This window comes from Gekko japonicus, unplaced genomic scaffold, assembly GCF_001447785.1.
Source record: "Gekko japonicus isolate JY-2015 unplaced genomic scaffold, Gekko_japonicus_V1.1 scaffold489, whole genome shotgun sequence".
Classification (NCBI taxonomy): Eukaryota; Metazoa; Chordata; class Lepidosauria; order Squamata; family Gekkonidae; genus Gekko; species Gekko japonicus.
In genome coordinates, this window is record NW_015170288.1 from 40,846 (window position 1) to 47,559 (window position 6,714).

General features: G+C 44.3%; 1 non-coding gene across 1 annotated transcript; it reads left to right on the forward strand.

Moving 5' to 3' along the window:
* Positions 1 to 3,292: 3,292 nt before the first annotated feature.
* TRNAT-GGU lies at positions 3,293 to 3,363 on the forward strand. The gene has a single exon. It is a non-coding gene; the product is annotated as a tRNA-Thr (tRNA).
* Positions 3,364 to 6,714: the final 3,351 nt, after the last annotated feature.

The window sequence follows — 6,714 nt, forward strand, 5'->3', positions numbered from 1 at the left end:
CAAACTGGGATACCAATCCGTCAAAAGCAGGATGTTGGAAAGGATTCAGTTCATAATATGTCTGCCGCACCACCAAGGAAAGCAAAGCAATGAATAATGGATAATAAAAACCGAAGGAATATTAAATAATAAGCAATGGGTATGAAAGAGGAAAGCTTGCAAGGATTCTCAAGTCAATGATGGCTATTCATACAGTCCTCATTATAATGCCAAATGAGAAGCAAATGTGAGATTGGCAGTTTTCATGCAATAGAAAGATCAGGCAGGAAAGGGGAGGGATCAGACTTAGAATGCATGGCAAAAAAAATTTCCCTCTCAGTTCACTGATACACATGTCAGGCTCTCAATATAGCCGTGGGCTAATTCACATGAGATTCTAGGGGAGGGACCAAGAGGGTAGAATTTCCGATGTGTGATGGATTAAAGGTTTCCTGGGGACTATGAAGCATTAAAAAAAAAATCTGAGTATCTCTTCAGCCTGAGGATACATTCTACTGTTTGGTTGGCATAGAAGAGCCTTTGTTGTTGTTGCTGAGTGAAGGATGGATGGGTTACCTATTCAGTATTGTCTGTTCTGATTGGCAGTGGCTCTTCACAAGCGGGGGGGGGGGGGGATCCAGCACTTTTCCTTCACTTCAGGTGCCAGAGACCTTCACTGTGTGAAGTGGGCACTCTGGTACTGAAGCACATAGCCCTGCCCCCAAAGAATGGTTCATGCCCATATATGCCTGTGAGATTCAAGGCTCCATCCCTCAACCTCCTCTCCCTCACAGAGATCGATCAAGATGGGTAGCCATGTTAGTCTGTCGGTAGCAGTAGAAAAGAGCAAGAGTCCAGTAGCACCTTAAAGACTAACACAATACGTGGCAGGATATGAGCTTTTGAGAGTCACTGGCCCCTGCCATATGGGGGGGGGGGACACGGGCAAAGGGCAAATTTTTAAAGCCGCACCAGCGGGATCACATAGATCCCCTGAGCCGCCGCGCACTTCTTCCCCGGCACGATCAGATGCCGGGGGGGAGCCACCGACAGGGAAGCAAGGCAGCCGAACTGCACATGTGTGAGCATGTGCAGTTCAGCCGGGAGCCGGGATTGCTACGAACGAAGAGTGCGCCGGCGATCCCACGGCCGTGCTTGATGCGGCGTCTCAGGTAAGTCCTCCTCTGGGGGTGGTTCTTTTTTACAGTACATTATTGACCTGAAGGGATGGATCGGGGACGGGTGCAAGCCGATTCACAAATGTTGCGGTGTGCTCGCGCCCGTTTGCTACGGCCCCGATCTGTCCCTCTCCCGGGCCAAAATCTCCCATGTGACAAGGACCACTGCTCACTTCTTCACTAGCACCTTAAAGACTAATAAATATGTGGCCGCGTATGAGCTTTCATGAGTCACGGCTCACTTTTTCAGATAACCAAAGAATTGAGCTGTGACTCATGAAGGCTCATACCCTGCCACAATTTTTTTTTAGTTTTTAAGGTGCTATTGGACTCTTGCTGTTTTCTCCCTCTGAGGTTTGCTGCAAAAATAAAATGTGATGCAGAAAGGAAGTAGGCAGATATCCAGTCTATAGCTTCTTACAGCTCTCTATGTATTGTAGGTATTTTTAATTGTCAGATTGGCTTTTCAAGTATTCTTGGTGCTAATATTATTGTTGGCTTGCCTCTTTTTTCCATCCCCTTTCCCTCATTACAGTCTTCTACAATTTTCTGCCTTTTTTGTTTTAATCCTGTTTTATGTCTCTCCCCCTCCTGCTCTTTCTCAGCTTTCCGTTTACAATAGTAATCACCGACTATCTCCTTCCTGTAGAAAATATAATCTTATTCTGCATTCCTTTTCATGGATAGGAAGTTCTTTTTAAAGTGTTGTTTAATAATTTGGTGTAGATTAATAACTAGCATCATTAAATCTTGTTATTAGATTTTAAATTTTAATGTGTAACATTAAGGCTTATCATTTAGTACAAAAAGCTGTACAATACATGGAACCAAAGTTGCTTGCCTACCAAGCAAATTATGAAAATCTTTCCAGTAAAATCCCATGCTTGTGATTCCGCATCTCTCAGCACCATCTAGTTTCAGATCCATACATTTGCTGTATTTAATATTGGACAGAACAAAAGACTACACTGAAATTAATCTCCTGTATTTGAATTCATGTTCACTATTTTCAAGTAGACTATGCCCACCCTTTGAAATATTGATCCAAATTTGCCGAAAATGAACCGTATCCTACATTAGGCTGGAAGGAATTTCCTCCGACCTAAAAAGCCTTCCTTCTATTTCTGTGGCTCTTCTTCTCCTTAGTTTGGAAGAAGGCATCCAGCTTTTCTAGGTAGCATGGTGGGATGCAGGCCACTGTGATTACATGACCTAGCACAGAAACAAGATAACATTAAAATGTGTTCCACAGTTTGTTGGTTTTGACCTACATGACTATTTGTCAGGTGCATGAATACAAGATATGTCAGCATGTTATGTTGTTTCCAATATGTTACCTAATTGACACCATAATACCCCATGATATTGTTTACAGAAAATATTGACAGTTATCCAGATGTTGGAGATGAAAAGCAATTTCTGTTTGCACATATTCTGTTCACTTTTGTCAAGATCTGGAGAATGATGAGCAAAGAGTGAAGAAATGGGGGAAAGGTCATCAGGATTCAGATGGAGGGCTTTTCTGCACATGTTATTTCATTCCTTGTGTGACTGTATTGTGGGGTTTTCCCCCTTTTCTACACATGTTTTGCTCCCTCTAGTGGTGGCTTTGATATTTCATCTCTGTATCACCGGATTATTCCCAAGCATTTATAAAGTGCATGGAATTAAACTGGCAATACAGCAAAGAAATATTAAATGTGACCTCTAGAGAGAGCAAAACATGTGCAGAAGGGTGGGAATGACCCAGTACGGGCAAACAAGCAACAAAAATAAGAAGTGAGGGAAAGCCCAGAGACTTGGTAGAGCAAGCGAAAGAATCTGAAATCAAGTTTGAAGCACAGCTGAAGAACAGGGCTACCAGTAGCCACTGATGGCTCACAGGCAAAGATTCCCACTGAGCCCCTCCCCCTTTATATTTGTTATAACGCATACAAGATGCTTGATTAAAAGGGGTATGCTGCTATTAAGGACATAAAAAGAACCATTTTGGATCAGAAAAAAACTTCAGCAAGTCCAGCATTCTGTTCACAGACTGGCCCCCAGAGGAACCAAAGCCCCAATCTGTCTCAGCAACCCTACCAAGGAGCTGTAAACAGCTACTATTGACAAGCCTGGTTAAAGATGAGAGGGAAGGGACCATGGCTCAGTGGCAGAGCATCTGCTTGGTATGCAGAAGGTCCCAGGTTCAATCCCTGGTGTCTCTGGGTAAAGGAACTGGCAGTAGGTGATATGATCTGCCCAAGATCCTGGAGAACAGCTGCCAGTCTGAGTAGACAATGGACCAAAGGTTTGATTCAATATAAGGCAGCTTCATGTGCGCCTGTGTTCTAGGCTCTTCCTGTTGCCTTTTATATGGACAGATAGCAGACAGCAGCCAATGGGTGCTCCGAGGAACTTGCATAACTGAAGTTCTCTCAATGGAGGGAAGTAAGCATTGAACAAATGAACATGTCTTGTTCATTTGTTCATAAACAATGTGGAATGGGGGATGAGTAGCAAGGTGGCCAATTCTGCAGATGACAGAGGATTAAGAACCAAAGTCGATGGTGAAGGGCTCCAAAAGGATCTATACAAAATGGTTGAGTGGACAACAGTGTGGTAAATGAGAATGATTGTTAGTGATGCACGTTGGGGCAAAGAATCCTGTGAAAAGAACAAAGTCTATGCTGGGATTATTAGGAAAGGGACTGAAAACAAAATGGTCAGCATTGTAATGCCCTTTTTCTACATCTATGGTATAGCTGCTTATGGGATATTGAATACAGTTCTAGTTGTTGTTGTTCAGTCGCACAGTCGAGTCCGACTCTTCGCAACCCCATGGACCAGATCACGCCAGGCCTTCCGGTCTTCCACCGTCCTCTGAAGTACAGTTCTAGTTACCTTATCTTAAAAATGATATGCCAGCCTTGGAAATGTTGCAGAAAGGGGCAATCAAAATGGCAGAGAGGTCAGAGGACCTTCTCAATGAGGAAAGGCACTGGGGACTTTTTAGTTCATTAAAAGAAAAAAGATTGCTGATAGATGGGCACATGATAGAGGTTTACAAAATTAATCCTGAGTTGGAGAAACTAGAGAGAGCCTCTCCTCCCTTATCCATAATACTAGACCTCCTGGGCAACCAGTGATATTGGACAGGTGATAGACGCAAGACAGACAAAACAAAGCATGTCTTCACTCAAAGAGTAAGGGATTTCAGAAATAAAATGCCACAGGAGATAACAATGGCTACTAATTTGGTGGTGGAAAGTGTTGTCGAGTCACAGCTGACTTATGGCTACCCTGTAGGGTTTCCAAGACAAGAGATCTTCAGAGGTGACTTGCCACTGCCTGCCTCTGTGTGGCATCCCTGGCATCCCTTGGAGGGCTCCCATCCAAATACTGGCCAAGCCGACCCCACTTAGTTTCTGATGAGATTAGACTAGCCTGGGCTATCCAAGTCAGGGAATGGCTGCTAGTTTTGTTGTTGTTGTTGTTCAGTTGCACAGTCAAGTCCGACTCTTCATGACCCCATGGATACACCATGCCAGGCCCTCCTATCTTCCGTCGTGCTCTGGAGTTTGCTTAATTTCATGTATGTTGCATCGATAACTCTAACCATCTCATCTTATGCCGTCCCCTTCTTCTTTGACCTTCCATCTTTCCCAGCATCAGGGTCTTCTCCAGTGAGTGCCCCCTTCTCATTTGGTGGCCAAAGTATTTGAGCTTCAGCTTCAGTATCTGGCCTTCCAGGGAACAGTTAGGGTTGATTTCTTTTAGGATTGACTAATTTGATCTCCTTGCAGTCCAAGCGATCACTGCCACGGATCACTGCCTTGACGTGGTGAGGGGGCTTGTGTGGTTCAATGAGGCTATGGGCTATGCCATGGAGGGCCACCCAGGATGGACAGGCTACAGCAGAGAAGTCAGACAAAGCTTGATCCACCGGAGAAGGAAATGTCAACCCACTCCAGAATCTTTGCCAAGAAAACCCCATGGACAGTAACAAAAGGCTGCTAGTTCAGTTGGCTTTAAAAGGGGATTAGACAAATTCATGGAAGAGAGGCCCAACAGTGCCTATTAAACATGGCTAAATGCTTATGTGTTCAGAAACGGTAGCCATCTGCCTACAAGTACTTGGGACTAATATCAGGGGAAGGCTTTGACTTCTTGCTATCCTTGTAGCCCTCCTGGAGGCATCTGTTTGGCCTCCGTATGAACCAAAACACTGAACCAAATGAGCCATTGACCATCCTGGTCATATTCCAAGGCAAGGTAATGTTTGGGAGGAGCCACCCTGAACTCCATCCTGAACTCTTAGAACTTGCCCCAATCTCATGTAATACAACACACACACACAAAATCACGTGACAACACGTGGAAAAAGACCCACAACAATTTCAAAAAAAAAAAGAGTCCATACACTCAGTGTTACATCTAATTTCTTCAGAACTGGGGTTTTCAGATTCAAAGTCAAGCATTATAGAGCTTCGGCCCCGCACATTTGACAAAACAGGCACCAGAAGTGGTGCGGTTTGGCAGCTCTTACAAAATGTGGGCAATACCCCAGTCCTCTACTTAACTTTAATCATAGAATCATAGAGTTGGAAGGGACCTCCAGGGTCATGGAAGCATGGACTGGTCACACACTCTTAGCCTTACCTGCTCCACAGGCAGCCTCACACAGGACTCATGTCAAGCACTGCATTCAGACTCAGTTCCCTTCCAGCTCAGAGTGGTTACTATTTGCTTTGCAGAGATTTGAGAGTATTCTGAAAGTCTGCAAGTGGCTGAACTCAGAATATTTCATTAATGGGCATGTTGGTTTTAGATTCTGAACAGTGAACTCATTTGGGCCATTGCCACAGGTCTGATGGCATCGTTTATGCCCATTCTGTCCCTGTATTTTTGGCTCATTACCTGGAAATGAGGAGAAAGACCTGCATTCTGTTTGAACTCTTTGTTACCAGGGGATTTGCAGAGCATGTAGACTTTTGTTTGACTGCATTTCTACAAGCTTGTCTTTGCCAGTGGATTTTGTGAAAGTTCACAGCCTATATTCTCTATTCCCACTGAGGGTAACAATTGCCAGCAGTCATTTCCACCCTTTTTTTTCTCATTGGAATTCCTTGGCAAAGTTCAGGGACTATTGACACTGGGGCAGCAAAGGCCTTACCTGATTTTTCAGTGAAACTGCTGGATGAGACCACTTTTCTTACCCCTCCAAACTGCTCAGTGCTTTCTCTCCCAGTGATCTGTAACTTCTTGTCCCCTTAACTACAGTGGAAGAGTCAACTGGGAACTACTAATAAGTGTTGTGCCTCCTAATTCTTGTGGATCAAAAACTGGCTAATTAATAGGAAACAGAGAGTGGGTATAAATGGGCAATTTTCTCAGTGGAGGGTAGGAAGCAGTGGGGTACCACAGGGATCAGTACTCGGTCCAATGCTTTTTAACTTGTTTATTAATGATTTGGAGTTGGGAGTAAGTAGTGAAGTGGCTAAATTTGCAGATGGCATGAAGTTGTTCAGGGTGGTGAGAACCAGGGAGGATTGTGAGGCACTCCAAAGGGATCTGT